The following is a 23323-nucleotide window of genomic DNA, read 5'->3' on the forward strand; positions in this document are numbered from 1 at the left end:
TATTGCCCGAAAGCACTTTAGTTATATCATACAATTTTTTGCTCGAGTTCTTCGCCTGCTCAATTTGAAGCACATAGTACTCTTTTTTAGCCTTTGTAATCATGGCTTTGTATGTTGTCAGAGCCTCCTTATATTTAATTTTACTTGTAGGATCATAAGATTTTCTCCATTGTCTTTCCCAATATCTGTTCTGTAATTTTTGTGTTTTTAGTTCGTCCGAGTACCATGGTGCGGTGGGGGTAATCCTATTTGTGGATATTTTCTTAGTGGGGGCTAGTGAGTTCATGGCATGCCCCAACCAGTCATTGAGTTGTTGTATAGCCAGGTTGGGATTAGTGGAGATTGATGGGCGAGAATCATCCAGATAGGTTTTTAAATCCTGCTGATTAACGTTGTGCCAGGCTTTAAAGGTTGTAGGCTGGCGAGGGGGGATGTCAGTGATTGGTTTTTTATCCATAGCCAATGTGCAAAAAACTGCATAGTGGTCTGTCCAAGGTAGTGGGCGGGTGTCATTTACTTGAAGCCCTTGGGCACTTGAGAAGATGGCGTCCAAAATATGTCCCGCTTGGTGTGTGGGGGAGGTAACCAGTTGATGTAACCCCAAGACTTCCATATCAGCAATGAGAGCTTGAGTGTCTTTGTTGTTGTTATCGTCTAGGTGAAAATTCAGATCACCTAGTACTGTGATCGATTCTTCTAAGGCTAGAGATTCCAACTTTGTACTAATACTTGTTAAAAAATCCGTTCTAGCTCCTGGGGGCCTGTATATAAGAAGCCCTTTAAAGTTAAATTGTTGGCTAAGTTTAATAGAAAACATCATGGCCTCACACGAGGTATCTTGTATTTGAGTCACTGTTACCTCCATGTTTTCTCTAGCTATAATGGCGATCCCTCCGCCTCTCTGTCTAGGTTTGTCATTCTGTTGTGATCTATCTTGTCTATGTGCTTTATAGCCTATAGGAGTAGCAGCGACCAAGTCCGGGCCAGATGATTCATCTGTCCATGTCTCCGTGATGAAGAGTATATCTAGCTTAGAGTCTATGATTAAGTCAGCAATTTCTTGGCTATGTTTGCATAGGGACCGTGCGTTAATAAGGGCTAAGGATGCTTTATTAGATGTTGCTGATCGTTTTAAGGGAATCTTTACCCCTTGCGGCAGGGTTGTAAAAAGGCAGTGAGGGCAACACAGTTGGGTTTCTGTCTGCATTTTGCCAAGGTTAAATGTGGCACAGTCATGGTTCCTTAGTGTACTAAGGTTAAGGAGAACATCCTTGGGGTAGACCAAGCTTGTACCTGTCAGAATCGGGCCAGGGGTCGTGGCCCTAGGCCCGGTCCCGGCGCGGACGGGCGCAGACGGGCTTGCCTTAGGCGCGCCTTCGGCGCGCCGTCGGCGCGCCCGCTGTGCCCGCCCGCTGCGCGGGCGGGATGGTCCTATGTTTTTATTCATCATTGGGCGGAGGAGGGTGGGAGGGTTCTATCGACTGCAGCGCTGACCTTCCCTCACCAAGATGGCGCCTCGGGAGGGTCAGGTGAGGTCAGGGCGCCTTCTAGCAGCGCGCTCTGCCTGGCAGCTGAACGGCGACTTCTGGTGAATTACTCACACCCACGAGGTATTGTAAAGTTAAGATAGCGCTTTTTAAAATATGGTACAATTTTTAAAATATATCCTAAAGATTAGCGAGGGTGTGTGATAAAGGTAGTTCTGAAAGGTAAAGAAAGATTCCCCCGGCTTCCGCCTCAGGGGAGAGCAAAATCGCAAATTACCTTACAAACCCGGTCCTGCCTTAAGTATCCTGGGAGGGCGGGAGGGTTCTATCGACTGCAGCGCTGACCTTCCCTCACCAAGATGGCGCCTCGGGAGGGTCAGGTGAGGTCAGGGCGCCTTCTAGAAGCGCGCTCTGCCTGGCAGCTGAACGGCGACCTCTGGTGAATTACTCACACCCACGAGGTATTGTAAAATTAAGATAGCGCTTTTTAAAATATGGTACAATTTTTAAAATATATCCTAAAGATTAGCGAGGGTGTGTGATAAAGGTAGTTCTGAAAGGTAAAGAAAGATTCCCCCGGCTTCCGCCTCAGGGGAGAGCAAAATCGTCATCAGTGATGTCATCAGTGATGTCATTTGAGATGTCATCAGTGATGTCATCAGTGATGTCATTAGAGATGTCATCAGTGATGTCATTTCAGATGTCATCAGTGATGTCATCAGTGATGTCACTGACCATGTCATGAATGATGTAATATGTGACATCATCAGCATTGGATTGCGGATGCGCGAAATATATAGTTAGTGCAACTAACTATATATGGAATTTCATTGGTTTTATATCAATAAAATGCCCAGCTAACTATATATGGTCTCTAACCTATGGTTTTTTTCGGTGAATTTTCAAGGTTTTGTAAATGCAAATTCCTAACTATATATGGTCTATAACCTATGGTTTTTTCAGTGAATTTCATTGGTTTTTTAAAAGCTAATATCTATAGGACGCCCTCATCCCTGCGGACCCCGCCAGACTTTGCCCCTGATTTCCATTCTCCCCACAAGCGCTGCTGCAGCTCCACATGTCCTCCCACACCCTGCCCCCTGAACCGCCGCACAAAACCGCCGCACCTTCTCACTGTCTCTCCTTACTTTCATGCTAGCTACCCTCTGATTCTCCCTCCTTTCCTACTTGCCAATCTGGCTTTCGCCTCACTACGAGGCAGTTACGCCCTGTTGGGCCTTAAATTTCTGTGACATTACAGTCAGCTATTCACCATGCGCCTCCCTCACCAAGCGGAAAAGCACCTGCATGAGGCCAACCTCTGCGTATTTCACCCTTAAGCCACGCGGCCGGCCCCCCTCGAGGGGTTGTAGGCAAGGCGCTGTGTTAAAGCTTCTTCCCCGTCCCAGTTGGTATAGACACACAAGTTATCCTATGCGCGGCTGGCCTCGGCACGAGGTTGTAGGCTTATCGCTGTGTTCACAATAAAAACAGATTTAAATGAAAATATATTCTTTATTACGTGACGTATCACGTAGCCACGTGAGACGCCTCATGACGCGTTGCATAACCGTGACGTATCGGCTCTGCAGCGCAAACAAAACCCGTAACGTAACCGCGCCAGAGCACGCTTACAGATATCTATATTTTTTTTAACCTTAATTAGACAAAATCCACACGTGCACATATCTTGAGGCCTTGCAAAGTCACATCAAACAAACAGTCCCTACAATTTTGCCAAGTTTGGTGGAAATCTATTCCCTTAAATTTTATTTCCCCTTGTTACGCTTACCGGAACGCTACCCGGTACGCGAACCGGACGCTCCAAAAACACAAGATGGCGGACTCCTGTTAGGCTGCCGGTTAGCTGCCCGGTTCGCGTACCGGGAAGCGCCTCTACCGCGAAAAATCGCATACATTTTTTTTTTTTTTTTTTGCCCCGCGGGGCACTTTAATATCCCCTTCATCAATCCTAGGGGGTCAGGAGGGGTCTACCTTACCCCCTTTCCTTCATTTACACCTTTTTTTTTTCCACCTCTTGTCTCTCGATCCCACCGAGAGACAAGATGGCGGCCGATCCGGACTGTTTACAATGTTGACAGCCAATCAGCTTCTCCTCAGACTCCCGTTACGCTGCCGGTTAGCTGCCCGGTTAGCTGCCCGGTTAGCTGCCCGGTTCGCGTACCGGGACGCGCCTCTACGGCGAAAAATCGCAAACAGATTTTATTTTTTATTTTTTGCCCCACGGGGCACTTTAATATCCCCTTTATCAATCCTAGGGGGTTAGGAGGGGTCTACAATGCCCCCTTTCCTTCATTTCCCCCTTCGTTTTCCTCCACCTCTTGTCTCTCGATCCTACCGAGAGACAAGATGGCGGCCGCTCTGGACTGTTTAGAATGTTGACAGACACCGGAGAGCCAATCAGCTTCGCTTCGCGAAGTTCCGTTACGCGTCAGGTACGCGAACCGGGGCGCTAACCGGAGCGCTGTTACAGATATATCTGTTTTTTAAAACGTTAATTTCTCAAAACCCACTGGAGCACATATATTGAGACATAGCCAAAGGCACGTCGGGCACACCATATCTACAATTTTGCCAAGTTTTGTGTAAATCCATTCAGCCGTTCGAGCTAAAAGTGACTCCAACCGCCCTATGGAAAAATGAATGGGAAAAACACGTTTTGGGACCCCCCTTTTTTCTCGGCCCCCCCTTGACGAAACCCCCCCAAATTTTTAGGGGCTGCTCAGGAACAAAATGTGCCATTTTCCTGAAAATTTCAGCCAATTCCGTCAACAAACGCCAAAGTTATTCGACATAGAATTTTCAGAAATCCCATAGGAAAAAAATCCTAACTATATATATCTACTGGCGACCGCCAGTAGGTAATATATATATGTATATATATATATATATATATATATATATGTTGTATATACCAAGGTGTATTGCAGAATGACTGGGTGTATAAGTTTCTGAATGGATGATTTAGTAGGTGCGTGACTGGCTGTATAAGTGAGTGACTAAGCATGTTCTACTGAATGCATGGGTTAGTGACTAAACTGTGTGAATGTCTGTATCAGTTTGTCAGTTGGTATGTAAGCGGCTGCATGGGTTGGTGAGTAGTTACATGAGTGTCTATATGGGTTATTGATTGCTTGTCTGAGTATCTGTATGGGTGCCAGAGTGTCTTTGTGGGTGGGTGGGGGTTGTGACTCTGTGCATATATGTGTGGGTGGGTGATTCACTGGGATATGGGTTCAAGAGTGCATCTGTGAAGATCTGTATGGGTGGGTGAGTATGTGAATGGGTGTGTTGGTGAGTGAATGGATGTCTCAGTGGTACATGTGTGAGTAACTACATATGTGAAAGGCAGTCTATGTGAGTGTTAAAGTATGTACATGACTATATATGAGAGTGAGTGATTGTGAGCGAGGCGGTATGGATGAGTGTGTGCTTGTATCAGAGATTGTATAAGAGAGTAAGTATGTGTTAATATCTGTTTGAACAAGTGTGGTGGTGTGTGTATAACTGTAAAGTCTTTGAATGACTGACTACCTGTGTGAGTAACTCTATGGATGAGTAGCAATGTGTGAGTGTTTGTATACGTGTATGAGTGCAAGTGATAGTGCTGTATTTATAAGTGACTGAATGTATGAGTGAGTGTATGGGTGAATGAGTCTATGTGTGTCAAGACATATGAATCAGTGAATGGTTATGAAGTAACTGGTATTTGTGTGTCTATGGTTTCAAAAATGGTAGTTTGTATTTTAAAGTGGGTGTATCAAAGGTTATATTAGGGTGTGAGGAGGTGCATCAGATTATCACATGGATGTTGTCATCAGTGATGTCATTTGAGATGTTGTCAGTGATGTCACGAATGATGTAATATATGTCATAAGCACTCCATTGCAGGGGCACAAATTATAGTTAGCTCAACTAACTATAACATCCGGATTTCTCTGTTTTTCTATGAATGAAATCTCCAAATAACTATAACATCCCTGAAACCTGTGGTTTTCGTCAATGAATTTCTAAGGTTTTTTAATGCTTATTTCTAACTATGCCTGTGCTCAAAGAGAGAGCAGGCCTGTCTGGAAATGTGTGTGTACTGAAAGAAATGTGTACTGAAAGTACCTATGATACAAAAATGTCAAAACATAATAATACTTATGGGACGATTACGATGTCGGTCGGAAAGGCTCAGAATGGGATTCAAATTGTCCAAACCAGATACATATCCGACTGACTGATTACACTGCAGGGAAACAGCTCGGGCTGTCCCATTCGGTTCCGATCAGCATTCAGACAGCCCAAGTCATTCAGAACCGAATCTTGCAGATCTATGGACACGGTTTCCGACCAAGCGATTACGATGAGCGATTCTGACAGCCTTTCCATATTGGTTTGCCCAGCTGTCTAAATCGGACTTTGGGGTCTCATAGCAGGCCCCCCTTCACCTGGAGGCCTCCGGGTGGGGCCCGTGGGGGGACCTATGGGTCCCCTCTTTGCAACCATGCACAATGTGGCAGGCAACATGAGGTGCCCGCCACAGGGTGCAAGGTTTTCCCCAACCACCCCTTTTTACAATGGGAGCCTGTGTTCTCATTCAGAACACAGGCTCCCATTGAAGTCAATGCAAGTCCAACCGAACCATGTTGGAAGGCATCGTAATCAGTCAGTCGGACTCGCAGAACACAATTCGGTCAGAAACCATTCCAAAACCGACTCGGTCGGAAGACTATCGAACTGGCATCGTATTCAGCCCCATAGTATGTTTAATAGACTGGACAACTGTACTTTCTTGATAACACACACTGGTGTAAAATGCTTTTGGAAAAAACAAAACTAATAACGAGTCTAACCAAATACATCAGGCACCTTCCACTTACTTTGGGAGTGTTGGAACATAGGGATCCAGTGAAATATGGAGGTCATCTCCCTTGACATGCCATCAATTAAGCACTACATTTACAGCTTTAGGCATGTAACTTACAAATTATTGACATCATGCGTTTAAGTATAATTATTTTACCTGAAGCAAACAGACCCTTAAACATTCAATGCATTAAAGTGCTTGCTGCGTGGTTCCCTAGGCTAGGTTTGACGGCTCCCCAGGGAGCCACAGCGCACAGTTTGAGAACCACTGCCTTATAATTTCATTGTAAGAAATTGGGGATATTTGTAGAGCAGGTGTGTACCCACCTCAAATAAAAACCACAAGCCTTGTCAGGGTGAACCATTCAAGTCACTAAATTAACCAGCAGTCAACCTTATGCTAGCTATGGTACAGATCAGATAATCTTAATTTAGAGGCAAGGGGTTAAATGTGTTTGCAGTACTCAAACAGTAATAAAGTCAAAGCGCAATATAAAAAAAAACCAATATAAAAATATATTTATTTTATTAATAAAATGCACCAAAACAACAAAATACAATTTGTAGAAGTGGATTTATGGAAATGTAGATGTTGTATTTAAAAAGAGTAACCAAAAATCTTTAAGCATCAACTGCTGTTATCTGGTGCACTTAGCCAGGCCAAGAGTAGGTTTTAAAGCTGGCCATGATGGAGAGTGGTTTGGTTACAAGGACCAGGTTAATCACAGTCAATGAGATACCTTCGCACTTTAATGGAGAACAAAGACTTAGGTGGAGCAAGGCAGCAAAGACAGTCAGAGGAAGACCACGGTCTAGGTCAAGTCATCGATAAAGGAAGGAAGGCTCTGAGCGGAAGAGGTTCAGGTTCTATGCCTTTAACAGCACTCAACTTTGATCCCATAAAGGCAACATCTTTTTCTGGGGAAGCTTTCTATATTTGGGTTCAGATTTTGCCAGCATGACAAGGCTGGAGGCGGTGACCAAAGAGGGCTCGTTGTTGGATGGATGCAAGTGGAATTTGAATTCCTCTTGTGGAGAAGAACAAAGCAGAAACTGTGGTCAACTCAATCACAGCAGTGATGCACCCTCTGAAGTTGAGATTGGGTGGTTAGTCCTTGTCCTCTGCCAGTTCTCAGGGCAAAAAGTTGGCAAACGTTTTCTAATTCTCAGGTTTAAGGATAGCTTAGAAGGAATACACTTTGACACCGGACAAAGGTAAAGCATCTTGGGGACTGACCTTGGGGGTCAAGATTCACTTCAGCAGAGGCCAAGAGCAGGGTCCAGGGAAGGTTCAGTTTGAACTGGTCAGCTTGAAAGCATGGAAAAACCCTTTTGAAGCTTGTTGTGTACCTGTAGCTCAAACAGGAGGTCTGCCTTATGGCCCTTGGGGTCCACTTCCCTGTCATGGGTACAAGACAGAGAGCAGATCAGTCTTCAAGGCTCTACTTCGGTCACAGGGAGCAGTACCAGTCCTCGTCTGTACTTCTACTGATCCAAAAGTGGTCTGAGGAGGGTACTGTGTGTGCCACATTTATGCCAAGTGCTAGCCTTTGAGCTGGGTAAACTCCTTACCATTGTCTAAACAACGGGGTAAAAGTTCAGAAAGGTGTCCCTACCCACTTTTGCAGCACTTCCTGTGTGTTTCACTGTAAACAATCCTGCAGCGCCCCTCTCTGTCCAAAACCAACATGGCAGAAACGTCCTTCTCTGTGCAGTGGCCATGCGCCCAGTCTGTATACGTGGCCAGGGAAATGAATTACACCTCCTCCGTGGTCACTTAAAACTGGTTCTGGGGGCAGCTCCTCTCACACTAAGCTTTATGCCTAACTGGCTAGGGGGACAACGTAAAGGGGCAGGCCAAGATTTTAACTGTATCTACTTGTGATAGGCTAGGCCTCTTCGAAGTTAATTGGGTTCCTGGGCAGAGCCCAGATAGCCAGCCTGGCAGAGAAACAGAACACCTCCCAACACCCAAGCTCTTTGTCTTCAGCTCTGGGAGCAAGTTGACACCATGTCAAAGGGGCTATTCAGCTACTAGGTGACAGTTGAAAATTCATGCAAATGGGTTTCTAGAGGCTTTAGGCGGGTAACAGGAAACTTTTCTAGAAGTACCTGCTCTAAAATATTTATTACAAATCCAACTTTGCCAATATATTGGGTTTGTAATATATATTTTAAAAAGGTAAACAGTGAACTATGTTTTTTAAACAACATTACATTTAATATTGTATTCCAATACTTTCCTAAAAACAGCTAACCCTGCTTTAGTGAAAATGTCTTTTAGACCTTTTCACTGTAAGTACATATATAACACTACAAGTTACATGCCCTATGTTTAAATGCTGACACCCTGCTATAATATGAAGTAAGGCCAAATCGAGGTGACTTAATAATTTTTAAAACAAAGGGTCAGGCCTGTGAAAAGGAGTTAATTTGACAGGTTACATTATCAGGTAAAACTTGTACAGTAAGGCTTTTGGTGGCATGCCTGCAGTGTCACTGCAGTGCATACCACTGGGGACATTTAACTTATAGGCACTAGGCACACTTTCGGCACCTTATACTAGGGACTAATAGTTGATTTAAATATGTAACTCTCTGAGAAGTTGGGCTCAATGTTGGTAGTGTTTTGTAGGTTAGGCTAGGAAAACTATTTCTGTGGGCCGGTGTATTTTCTCATTTGTAAAGACTGCCAAAGGATACCTGGACTCGGAGTAATGAAGATTACCAGTAAATAACCGGGACATTTGAGTTTATTTAATGTTGCTTGAATCAAGCATAACACAGATATGAAGCCACACTTATGTTCTCACCCTTCCACATCCCAGGGCATGATCTTGCAGTGCCATGAAAACACAGAAGGAAGTACCTCTGCAGCTTCCTGATTTAAAAAAAAATCTCTTTGTAGTGTGACAGCCTCAAGATGGCATCATCTCTTATGTGACAGCATTTGTCTGTTCAACAGTTCGTGTGCTGGGTTTTGTGAACCTCAATTCAAACACCAGACACATTGCCATTAAAATTAAAGTTTACAACCCTACAGCACCCTAAAGGCAAGTATAGTGCCCGAAAAACAAGGCACAAACCCAGGTTTAGCTTTTCAAAGAGCAGCTAGAGTCCTCAAAATTAGCAAAAAGGCAGCCAAGGTAGCCAAAAAAGTGACACTAGGGGACCACAGAAACGTTCTAAGAGCATCCAAATTAGCCATGATGCCTCCCCCAATTACAAAATACATCATTATATGCTGTATATATATACAACTCAGTACAAGCTGGTAAGACAGCTCAGTGCTTTAATTGATGCACTGCAAAATCCTGTGATGCAGGTGAAAGATTTGAATTCTGATTAGTGGCCCCAGCCACCAGAGGTCGATAAAAAAGAGCACAGACTCTGGTTGGTAAGACCGCCCTTCTACCCATACTGTGAATCAATACAAGCTTGCTGATAAAATCTCATTAAAATTATCTTGGGAGGCAATGTCAGCCTTTAAAAGAGCTGCTATCTGAAGTATGCGTTATTACCAAAAATGTATAAATATACTTAATTTCTTTTGCTGCCTACTTGAGCAGTTGATTTTATAAATAGCATATCAAACAAAGAGAAACCGAAGAATGACGAATAGATTGGCTGTCAAACTCCTTTTGGAAATACTTTACATAATAAACTAAAACTTATTCCCAATTAATGCTCAAACAGATCATGCTAATATCATCATAGTGAGTTAGCGTGCACTGAGGTGTGCACAAGTGACTGTGAGAAGCTCTACAAGCCCACACAATACACACAAGTCCTGGTGCAAGAAGTACAAGCACCGATCCTATAACCTGACTCTATGTAGTAGGACCTCTTTCCAGCAGATTCACAGAGAAATGACCCTTTCACCAGTGTGACATGTGGACGAAGAGTATTGAGGCTACTGCACGTTGAATATTTACCCGAAATGTGGATGGCTGCTCCTCTCAATAACATATTAATGCTATGCACACTAGGACCCGCATGCTACTGGGCCGACTCTGGAGAAGAAAAAGTAATATGCAGGGAAGTGTTAGAGTGTGGTTAATTGTGAAGTATGAGGTAATGTGAGTGCGCAAGTGTACGCTGAAAAATAAAGTAATGTTTGATCGCAGCTCCCATGTGGCGTTTATTCATCTGCATGCTCCTGGGCAGGGGAAGACGCTACAACCGGTGACGAGTATGGGATATGTGCCCAAGAGGACAAGGCTGCTCTCCCTGAGAATTTGTAATGATATGGCATACTGCTCGTGTGTGCCACATGTGCCAAGAATCAAAGCAGAATGGAATGCGACTGGTACATGTGGAGTCAAAGCCCTGCTCCAACCCATTCACAGCCACAGAAGAAATCAAAGAAAGACCCTACAGAGGAGTATATTAGAAATGCTCTCCAAACCCGCCAATGAGGTGGTCGACAGAGATAGTGCACCATGCCCAGAGTCCAGAGCAACCAATTGAATGAAGCCAGAAATAACGATCACAACAACAAGATATGAGAAACAAAGAGCTTACTTACCGTCAAGGGCAATTGAAGCATCCTGCGACCTAGGCTCAACCACAAGGGCAGTGCTTGTAGAAGTTGGCATTACCATTCTTCACGGTGAAAGCTGTCTGAACAATGGTGGTAGAAGGGAGTGCAAAATATAATGTAGCTGTGTCCTGAAGCCACCACAGCCTTTCGACACTTCTAATAAGCATAACATTGGTGCCAGGTGGGCTGCATCGATCAAAACCTTTTATGACTTCATAGATGCACTAAAGGAAGAAGATAACAAGAAGATCCTCAAATATTTGAAAAATGTTACAGGTAACAGAGTGAAAGAAGTGCTAAAGAAAATCTCACACACTGATGTAAAATTACACCAAAAGATAAAAGAAGCATTGGAAGCCAAGTTTAATTCAATGCCAAATGTCGACTATGAATGCCGAATCTTCAATTAAGCACGACAAAAGGTTGGTGAAACAATGTTAAAAGAATAGATGCACTCATTAAGCATTGCAAGTTCTGTGTCTTCCCAGATGAAGAAGACATACGCCTCCGAGTCACTGATGGCTGCCTTTCAGATTTGTTTAGAAGACGCATGCTGAGAGAGATACACAGTCTAGAGAAAATGCTGATGGCAGTGAAAACAAAAGAACAACAAGACTGACAAGTTGCTGACATGGAAGAAGCAGGTGCAGCACACAATGAATTGGCAATGACTGTGGAAAGCAAGCACATGCATAAACAAGATGCAGGTAAGTCGACGTCTTAAAAGAAAACAAAGCTAAGCTTTTGATTTGGATTTTCGTTTCCCCATGAAGTTAAACACCCAGCCATAGAACAAGTCCGAGGCCCTGTCTCTGGTGAGACAATAGTGTCCCTGTCTCTGGTTTCCTGGCTACATGACTACTCTGCTCTACGTTGCACTAACGCTTGACGACTAAACGTCTAACGTGATCACGTGACCAGAGTTCTCTGACCGGGCCACGTTGAGTCGGATCGGATTGCAGAACGTGGAACGCGGAAATAGAAGTCGGCGGCAAGAGGTGTGAATAAAATACAAAATCACAAAAGAAAGACGTTTAAAAACGAAAATAGGCCGCAATTTAAACTGAAGAGGAACCATAAGGCACCAAAAAGAAAGGGTGTTCGCTCTGGAAGAGACAGCGCTGTCTGTAGCGCAGGGTTGCAGGAGACGGAAGCAGGAAGCTGGAGCCTGCAGGACTCCGCTACGGGAACAAGCAGTCAGATAGCATGCTGTGGCAGCGTGTAGCGTGTAGCTGTGGAACAAAGGCAAGTGTGAGGTTAACTGAAGAAGACACCACCAATTGAGCTTATGGGGGAACAAAAGGACCACTAAGGAGTACTAAAGGAGTACTAAAGGTGTTCATTGGGAACTGACGCCTAAGCGAGCCTAAGGTTGTTTATTATCTGGGTAGGGCATTGAAGGTGATGGCCCCCAAGAAAACTAGAGCTGGGAAGAGTATACAAAAAAAGAAGAATCTAAACCCAGATCCCAGCATAACGGAAAAGGAGGCTATGGAGGAGGTTATGGAAGACAGGGGTAATGTGTTGGCCAGAGGTACAAAGGGTAAGATATGTGCACATGATAAAACCCCATCGGAGGAACAAATACCCCAGGATTCTATTCAGCAGCAGCCCCGCCCAAAGAGAACAAAGGGAAGTTCTTCAGCTATAAAATCAATTAAAGACTTTGTGGGGAAATACTATAATTGAAAGAGTTCAAAGAACGGGAGATTAAGTGCGGATACGGATCTCCCTGCCTCAGACTCAGCAAAATGGGCATGTTCAATTTCGGAAAACCAGTAAGTCTAGGACATGATTTACTGGTGTCGTTTGATCTTAACCTCCCTGGAGCATCACTGGACCCAAGATTCACCTCATCCCCAAGACTTTCGCCAAGACTATATTCCTCGCTAAATGCCTCACTAAGGGTGCACGAGATAGAGAGAGAGGCAGAAGAAAGGGGGGAGAGGAGGAGGAGTTTCCAAGAATCTTTTGCCCTACTAAGGAATTTCTGGATGAGAGGGCGAAGGATGGAGCGGAAGCCCAACAGGAAAAAACAAAAGACTCCACCAGCCCATCAGTGTCAAATCTAGAGGTTACGGGGACTTCTAGCGTTTCAATGTTGAAAGCGATGATGATACTACAAAATACCTTGCAAGGTCTACTTGAGGTAGCAGTATTAAACAATGAAGCCATAAAAGCACAAAGGGTTCAGTTTAATATTATGATAGGGGAGCTTAAACAAATTAAAGATCTTATGCCCTCTATGATTAGGCCAGTTGGAGAGGATTTACGAGAGGGGTTGAGTCAGCCGCCTAATATCCCAATAGAGATTCCTGAACATAACGTGTATGTCTCGAGATACCCAATGATAATTAAAAAAAGGAGTGAGAGGAGGGACTTCAAATTACGTATCTCTTGACCACGAGTGTGGGAGGATAAGAGTAAATTTAGAAAGACCCAACTTCCTACTCAGCAGAGGCCAAGAAATGGAGCTAGTGAGAAAGAACGAGAGGGGTAAAAAAGAGTTAGTAAGGTCGGTCCAGTTAATGGATATTAAGCGAGATAAAGGAACTGCCTCTGATGAGCCCGAAGTGGTAAGCACAAGTAAAAAATGTAACAGAAAGCCAAAGAACATGAAAGTTCAAGATAAGGATAGTGTTGCACCAGCCCAGGGAATAAAGACTAAAAAGAAGGTAATGAGTCCGCAAGCCGTCAAAAGCATTAGCTCTAACAAAGGGCAGGTCGAGTTTGGTATGTCCCACGAAAGAAACATAAGTAATAGGGACACATCAAGGATTCCCCGAGAGCTGGAGGTAAAAGGTGACTCAGACTTGTGGTTATTCTTTGAGCCGAGTGACCGGGGAATTGGGGGAAAATGGTGAGGAAACTGAATCCGTTAAATAGATCCCAATTGCTTTCCTCCCTTGCTAAGTGTAAAAGTTTATGTAGCATCAGCTCAGCAGACCTTAAAGAAGTGGGGTTCTCTGTAAATCAAAAGGGGACCGAAGTCACCAAGGTTCTGCTGTATTCTGAATTAGTTATGTCCGCATTAATTAATGCGGAACCAGAGTTACATAATGAAGGTGTTAGACTGGTCAAAAAGTTCAAAATGCAAGGATCAACCACACAGGAGAGACCATTCCTATTAAATCATGCTGGTCTGGTACAAAGGCAAGTCAGAATGAGGGGTGCCTGCTGGGAAGAAAAGGATAATATAGAAATCACGATAAGAAAGAGGGATCAGGAGTCAGATGAAGAAGCAATATTAGCTGGAAATAGATATAGAGCCTTGACACTACCCGATTATGATATAAATAGGAGCCTAAATGATATTGACTAGGTATCTGGGTCGTTGCACAGCCTAACAGCGTTATCATGGAATATTTATGGGTTTAAAAGAATAGAAAATCAGGAAAATTTTAAACAGATCATTGATAGCTGTGGAATTGTGTGCCTGCAAGAGACCTGGCTGTGTGACGATACCCAAGTAAGCATAGGGTTTGCCCAGCAGACAAAAGTAGCGGTAAGAAGACGCTTTGGTAGGCCTTCGGGTGGGCAAGTGACATTGGTATCGACCAAAATTGCCAAGAACAGGGTTTTGCTGAATGTAAAATGTAAATGGGTTATAGGAAGTAGGGTGTTATTGCTGAACCCCGACCCCCCGGCTTGATGGTATTATTATCATGAATGTGCACATTCAAATAGGGGAAGAGAGGATATACAGGAAAGAGATGGAAAAATTAAATGAAGATCTGTCAGCCTTGATTGAGAATTACCCAAAAGATATAATGCTGGTGCTGGGTGACTTTAAACACAAGTTAAACCCTGCAAGGATTGACCAATGGTGTCGGGATCAATTGAATTACTATGAAATCGGGAATGCAATATTTCCAAGGGTGACAATGACAGAACATGACTCAGCTTTAGGTCAGATGTTGGGGGCTCTGGGGCTGATCTGTACAAATGGTAGATTTGATGTAGATAGACCAGCAAAGCGAACCTTCAAGTTAGGCCAGCAACTCTGCCCAATTGATTATGCCTATACACAAGCCTGGAATTTTGAGCTAATCAAAAAATTTGAGGTGTTATCCGAAGAAGGAAGTGATCACTTCCCGTTGAGGCTGGAAGTGTGTGAGGAAATAAGAAAACAAAGGGAGACAGTGTTGCCGGTTCAAGTTGATTATCCCAGACGACTCACAACTAGGATTACAGAGGAATACCTGGTCAACACACGCTGAGGGTAGAAGACATCCCAAATGTATATGACAGCTCTTGGTTCGAGAACTCAATAAGAGTACTAGTGGAATGTCTGAGGGTAAAAATTAAAGAAAGAAACCCCAGAAGAGAGAGGGGAAGGACAGTGTATAAGACAGGGAGGGGATGGTTTGCCATGGATTGTAGGAAGGCCAAAAACCAAATTAGGCAACAGGAACGAAGAATAAGGGTACAATACAGCGTAGCACTGTGGTATAATCTCCAGAAGCAAAAGAGGCTCTATAAAATGTTGGTGATGAACAAAAAAACGATGTTTTAGAGAAAGCTGCTGGGATAAATTGCTGACCACAATAGAATCCAAAGATTTGAAAGGGTTTTGGAGATTGGTGCAAGAAAGTTCAAATAAAGAAAGTGGTGCCCTGAAATGTGTAATTCCTGAAAATGAGTGGGCAAAATACTTGGGGGAAATTTATGGGACTGGAATGTATTTGAAGGTGTAAATTCAATAGTATGGTGCAGAGTGAGTAAAGAAATGGAGGATCATTTTTCCGTTGAGAATGTCAGAAAAACTGTGTCTAATTTAAACTTGACACGGGCAGCTGGCCCTGACGATCTCCCTGCGGTGGTGATAAAAAAGAGGGTGGAGTGGTGGGCCCTTTTCTTTTCAAAAATGTAACAGGGGATACTCACCTCAGGCCAAATCCCTGAAAATTGGAGAGGTGCAATTATTAGACCGATCCACAAAAAAGGTGACCTGAACTCCCCAAAAAATTATAGACTTATTAATTTGTTGGGCATAGGCGAAAAAGTGTTTGCCAAATTGATCCTAGAAAAACTAAAGGAGTGGTCAGAGACTAATCATGTTGTACCTCCAGAACAAGGGGGTTTAAGGAGGGCCATTTGACGGTCGACCACTGTTTCCCATAGTGGTCCATTGCAGGGAAGTCCATGGAGCAGAATGGTAAGCTGTGTTGTTGTTTCGTGGACTTCCGAGCGGCATTTGATTTAGTGGACCGGGGGAAGCTGTAGGAGACATTGATTGGCTATGATATTCCCAGAGAATTGTTGAGCCTAATACAACTTCTGCACACTGCAAATTGGGCTCGGATCATTTTAGATACAGATGGGAGTATATCTAGAAAAATTGAGATTGGGAATAGGCCTAGACAAGGATGTGTTTTGGCCCCCCAAGTGTTTTCACTTTTTATAGCAGACCTACCCTCAATCTTGAGCAAAGCAAAGGGGGCTATCCCTAAGATAAATGGGGAACATATAGCATGTCTCTTATACGCAGGCGATCTGGTAATTTTCGACCAAACAGAGATCGGGTTACAAAGAAAGTTGAACAGTTCCATGAGTATTGTAAGGCAAAAAAGTTAGTAGTCAACATGGACGAAAAAAAGATTTTATGTTTTGGGAGAAGGGAAATAAGATTTAGCTGGTACCTAGGCCCTGAGAAGCTAGAAATTGTAGAAGAATACAGGTATCTGGGTATGTGGTTCCAAAAAAACCTTAAATGGACAACCCACCTAGATGCATGTAGAACAAGGACAGCAGCGTCAATAAATGGCCTGAGGAAATTTAATGGAATTTACGGAGAAAAATCGGAAACGCCGGTTTTAAGGGCACATCTGGCTATGGTGCCCCCGCAAACCTAAATGGGCAGAGATATTGTTTTTAGGTGGTAAACATGGTTGGGACTTAGAGGAGAGAAAAGCCTTGAAAAATCTGCTCTCGCTTCCTAAATGTTCAATGGTGCAAGCTGTAAGGTTAGAAACATGTGTAACCTCCTGGAAGATCACAGTCTGTATGTCCTTAGTTAGATTTTGGCAGCACTTGGGCACCGAGGAAGATCTAAAAATCTCGCAGTGGTGTAAGAGGGAAGCCCTGACGAGTGAGCGTTCATGGGCTAAGGGAGTCAGAAATTCTCTCAGGATGGTTGGCAAACTGTTGAGCCTGGATGTAAGCCCTGGGACCTTCCAAATGGAAGTTACAAAGAAGGCTCTTAGGGAGGTAGGATACGAAGTATCCCGAGCCGAGAACCAAGATTACTTGGCGACGAAAAAATCGGTACAGTTTATGGCCCAGGCCTTGCTAAAAGATACATATTTTCCATATATTGATAGACTACCGAATAGATGGCTGAGGAGAGAAGTTCTAAGAATAAGAATTGGACTGAATTCTTATTATTGTAATTCCAGAGTAAAATCGCAGATGATAGACAGCATTGGAAACTGTAAGTGTATATTGGGAACTACATGCGATGTGATGCATATTTTATTGGATTGTACAAAGCTTTTAGAACTACGAAAAGAGATCTTATGTCCCATTTTTTAAAAATATGGCATACATAATAGATTTGCTGCTAGTGTCCTCCTAACAGAAATGGTGAATCTAAATACTACCTGTGCACTGGGGAGATTTATGCAAAAAGTTAAACAAATTTTGAATTGTGAGTAGCTCAAGTCATGTTGATCCACTTTTAATGAGCTATAAGTCATATATGGTTTTTAAGCTTTTATTTAACAATGAACTGTTCTTAAATGTTTTATCTGTTTAAGGACAATGGTCCAAATAAACTTAGATTTTTTTAACTGAACTGAACATAGGACAAGTCTGCATAGGTTGTGGGAAAGAGAACCATTTCGTGACTATGAGCTAAGCTAAAGAAAAATCAACTGCATCACAATGGAAAGAAAAGATCAATGCGAGAATGTTCCAGGATTATTTGCGTCATGCCCCTAAAACCAAACAGCAACATTAGCCACGACAGGTTCGAACCAGGCAAAATCAACTGTTGTCGAGCTCATAGTACAAAGGTACTTCAACGTCACTATTGAGTACTAGCGAAGAAGATGAGTGTGTTCTGATGATATCTACCAAAGGACGGCGTGCACATGTGGGTTTGGCTGATTCTAAAGAAGATCAGAGTTCACAAAAAACTCACCAAACAAAGTGACAAACTTCATGTGGCCTCACACTGAAAGGGAACAATCATCCAATAATTTTCATCATAGACACATGTACATCAATAAATAGCATTACAGTGGAAATGTTTAACAGCCTATCCCCTGTGCCCTGCTTCACTCCGTCCGGCACAAAGGTATATACTTGGGCTGCTTTTGAGCCATTGCAAAGCCAAGGGTCGTTCACAGTGACAGTGCAACACAAAAGACATTGGTGCAAGCCACCATTCATGATCTAGAGAGAATGTGTGATCAGTCTGAGTTCATGAGCCAGTTTCCTTTGCTGTTCTATGACCTCGGAAATCTCAAGAAAATGAAAGACCAGGATCATATCAATAAAGACATTCACCCTGTTGCTCAGTGAAACCCTAGAGTTGCTTTTCATCTACAAAAAGGTGTACAGAAAGAGTTAGAACCACACTTAAAACATGACATATTATAATGCTTTGCAGGCTCCACACCATGTGCTTTACCCATAGTATTAATGCCAAAAGGTCAGTTGTGTTGATATGCACCAGGCAAATAAAGCCATTGGAAGGGAGAGACACCCTGGTCCACACATCGCAGACATGATCGGGAAATTGAATGCAGCCAAAGTGTTTTCCCATGTTGACCTGAATGAAGAATACCATTAACTACAGCTGGAGTAGAACTGCAGGTACATTACTCCCTTTTTAACTCATGTTGGTTTGTTCAGATATAAGGGACTGAGTTTTGGACTATCTTTGGCTGCTGAGATATTTCTGGATGTTATTTGCCGAGTAATCCAACCTGTTACACATGCTTTCAATTACAGTGATGACAGACTGTTTTTGGGAGAACACAGAAAAAACACGACAAAGCCCTTACCCAAGTATGTCAGTTACTTGCTGATGCAGGTCTCACTCTGAATGCCGCAAAGTGTGAGTTTCACAAAACCAAACTGATGTTTTTTGGGCATATATTCTCTGATAGGGGAATTATGCCAGACTCAGACAAGGTGCAAGCACTGCCATCCACTTCGTACCCCCCAAGAAGTTATTCTGTTGCAATATTTTCTAGGCATCGCCAGTTATTGCACAAGATACATTTGCAACTTTGCTACAGTGAGTGACCCATTAAGATATTATAAAAAGCAAAATGTACCATTTGAGTGGGCTCCAGAATGCGATCAGAGTTTCAAAGACATTAAACCTATGATCAAGAATGCAACAGAAATGGCCTACTTCAATCCCAAGTTACATATCAAAACAATTATTGAGCCTGTTACAGTCTAGGGGCAATCCTTGCTCAACACACTGGCCCTTCAAATGCTCAGAGACATATTATTGCCTATGCCAGTCGAAACCTGCCTGAAACAGAACGCGCCTACTCTAAGCCGCAGAAGTAGAGTCTGGTTGTGGTGTGGGAATGTGAATATTTTCATGTATACCTCTACGGAAAATGATTCATCGTCATCACAGATCACCAGGCGTTACTTACAATTATTGGAAACTTTGATGGCTAAGATGCCCCCTCGCATTGAGAGGTGGAGGTTAAGGCTGCAAGATTATGACAATGAGATTGTGAACAAATGCGGAAAGGATTAAAACCTGTCAGGTTACTTTTCACGAGTGCCGCAGTAATGTCACAGTTCCACATTCAAGACAGCTGAAGCATGCATATCTCAACATTATTGTGAGATCCAGCACCCCAGCAGCTCTGTCTGAGGAAAGATCATTGCTTCCACCAATACAGATAAAGACAGGACTACAGATGATTTTGAATTCCAAAAAATCAAAAATGTACAAGATGAGTTAGCAGTCACCTAAGAAGGTGTACTACTGCAAGACTCGAGACTCTTCATACCTGGAAGCCAAGTACAGTGGGTGGGTGGGACAGCGGGCCAGTGGGCCACTGAGCTGGCCCATCGAGAAAACTGTGGTATCGCAGTCACCAGAAGAACCTTAAGAGATCGAGTGTGGTTCCCTCAGCTAGATGAGCAAGTTGAGAAAGAGGTGAAGGTGTACCACATTTGCAATTGTTTGTCCCTGAAGGTGACGCAGCACCCAGTGGCTATGTCTGACCTTCCTGCCCAGGCTTTGCAGAGGGTGGCAGTTGACTTTTTTTATCTTTTAGGAAATGGACACCATCTCATGGTAGTCATAGATGATTATTCTTGTTTTCCTTGGTGAAATACCTATCTTCAACAACCCATGACAAAGTAATTGAATGACTTTATGCAACAGGGGGCCTCCTTGAAATCCTCACATCTGATAATGGCCCACCCTCTTAGTAGCAAAGATTTAAAATAATTTCTTGTCCCACACACCAAATGACTTCACCCCTCTGTTCCCAGGCCAGTGGTATTGTTGAAAAATTCATAGGCACCCTTAATATGTTCACACAGCAGGCAGCATTTCTATCCCGTGAGGGAAACGGGTTCTTCTTCCGCCGTGAAGGAAACGGCATCGGACCACTCACTGACCCACGCCGGACCCACCAGCAGCAGCGGGAGGAACTACATCTCCCAGCTGCCCCGGCTCACCAGGCACACCTGTGGCTCCAGAGACGCGCGCGGAGGCGCTACAAAACAGCAGAGCACCGAGAGCTCAGTGGGGCACACAGCAGGCAGCATTTCTATCCCGTGAGGGAAACGGGTTCTTCTTCCGCCGTGAAGGAAACGGCATCGGACCACTCACTGACCCACGCCGGACCCACCAGCAGCAGCGGGAGGAACTACATCTCCCAGCTGCCCCGGCTCACCAGGCACACCTGTGGCTCCAGAGACGCGCCCGGAGGCGCTACAAAACAGCAGAGCGCCGAGAGCTCAGTGGGGCACACAGCAGGCAGCATTTCTATCCCGTGAGGGAAACGGGTTCTTCTTCCGCCGTGAAGGAAACGGCATCGGACCACTCACTGACCCACGCCGGACCCACCAGCAGCAGCGGGAGGAACTACATCTCCCAGCTGCCCCGGCTCACCAGGCACACCTGTGGCTCCAGAGACGCGCCCGGAGGCGCTACAAAACAGCAGAACGCCTCTCGCCCCGCGAGTCGCGCGCGGGAGCGTCCGGGAGAAGCCCGGGCAAAGGGCGGGCCCTCTGAGGCCCTCAGAGGCACAAAGAGGACGGGACGGGCCACCATTCTTGGTTCCACCACAGGACAAGGTACAGTCAGGTTCTACCCTTTTAACCTCTACCGCTTTGAACTATTTACTGTTGTCTTCCGGATCCAGACTACAAACTAAAATGTCCATCTGGGAAGAGCTGAACGACCTGTGTGGCACAAACTATATCCCGGATGCATTAACCCCCCCCATAGCGGCCAGAGACACTGATTTAGTACATTTCTCGCCCCAGGCATCTTCCGATATAACCCTCTCTCGATCCAATAACTGCAGCTCCTCTCTACTTGCCCCCAACCCAGCCTCATTTACGTTGGAAAAAGCCGAGACTCGACCAAATGACTCTGTATCCCCCCTTCAAGTGACCCTTCTGGCCCAAATTGAGCGACTGCTCATCACCGCTCTATCTCCTCTGGTAGCAAAAATAAATGACTTGGGGGACAGGCTGAGCAGGATCGAAAATACTGTAATTGGGTCATATCCATTAACTGGTAATACTGTTATACCCACACGTTCTACCCCCTCTAACATCCACCATAACACCCGGGAAAGGTCTATGAACAATGCTCCCAGGATACTTCAAACTCGCAACTCCCCTCTGATATCACCCAATCATACTGGAAAAAAAGCTACTTGTAATCCTGAACATGCCCCACATAGAACTCACATGATCCCCCTAGAAAGAAGACATCGTATTGATCTACCCCCCGAAGCCGCCCCATACGTCACTGTTCTCGCTGGGTTCCCTCCTCTCAGTCCGGGCAAACGTGAGCTACACCAGGACCTACTGAACAAAGCCATTTTTTGGCTCAAAAACAATAGATCATTACCACCTACGCTAGACGGTGGGATAATGAGCGTCAGAAGGGTGGGGTGGCTTGGTCATCTACCCAAAAATGTACCGGGGGACTTGATCTTAATTAAATTTAAATCCAGGAACATTGCCCCCTATTTGAGATCTACCAAACCCAAACTTGGAGATGGTTCCATCTGTATCTGGGACCTGCACGATTTCTATCCTGGTCCCCGAGCACCGAATCACCATAACATCTGGTGAAATAGGGGGGATTCTGTGTATCTTGGGTTATTACTTTGAATAGTAGTTTTTGTTAAACTATTTTAGTTGGGTTCAAATCAATTCCTATTTTTATTATGAAATGTTATGTCGAGATAATTTTGTATGAAATGTACTTCATTTTGCTGCTTTTATGGTTTTTAAACTCAAAAGCCGAATAAAGCTTATTTTGATCCTTTATGTTCATTCAATTAATGTCCATGGAAGGAATCAATCTGAACCAAACCATGTACCAGAACCTCAGGGCCTATCAATCAACTCCTCACTCCACAACTGGTGAGAGTTCAGCCACCTTGCTTTTTTGGAGAGCCATCAGAACAAAACTACCTCAATGGACCCTGGAACATATGCAGATCAGAGCTGCCAAGCCTAGGAGACAGCCTTTGACAAAGGAGACTAGGTACTGGTTAAGCAGAGACGAAACCTGAAAACAGATACTCCATTTGCATATGGTGACATCACAACGTTCTAGACAATCCATCACTCGGGACACATCACATTTTAAACACCTACCACAACACTTGTTGAGTCCTGAAACCACGAATGTAGTGACCCCGCCAGCAGGTCTGGCTCAAGCGCCCGAACCTATGTCACTGTAGCCTGATCAGGGTGGACCTCGTTCACCTCGGCTCACCCGAGCTGGCTAACAAATGTCAGTGCCTGGCCGACTAATCAAAGAAATCTAACCTTAATAACGTCTGCAACTTGTTACAGAGCAAAAGGGAAGCTGTAGCATATTGATGCTATGCACAATAGGACATTCATGTTTCTGGGCGGACTCTGTAGAGGAAATAGGTAATGTGTGGAGAGGTGTTAAGGTGTGGTTAATTATAAAGTATATGGTAATGCCCAGTGTGTGAGTGTATGCTGAAGAATAAAGTAATATTTGACAGTAGCTCCCATGTCTACTTCATCTGCATGCTCCTGGGCTAGGGAAGACACTTTCCAGTATGTGCGTGCACAGACCAGACTTTGAAGTCCCAGATTACACTATAATGATAAATGGGGGCACCTGCACTGCACACAGGCTCTCTAAGTCCCCAGCAGCCTTGGGAGGTACACCCCCAACACCGGTCCATGGTCCAGCTCCGGAAAC

Source organism: Lissotriton vulgaris, chromosome 6 (genome assembly GCF_964263255.1).
Source record: "Lissotriton vulgaris chromosome 6, aLisVul1.2, whole genome shotgun sequence".
NCBI classification, from domain to species: Eukaryota; Metazoa; Chordata; class Amphibia; order Caudata; family Salamandridae; genus Lissotriton; species Lissotriton vulgaris.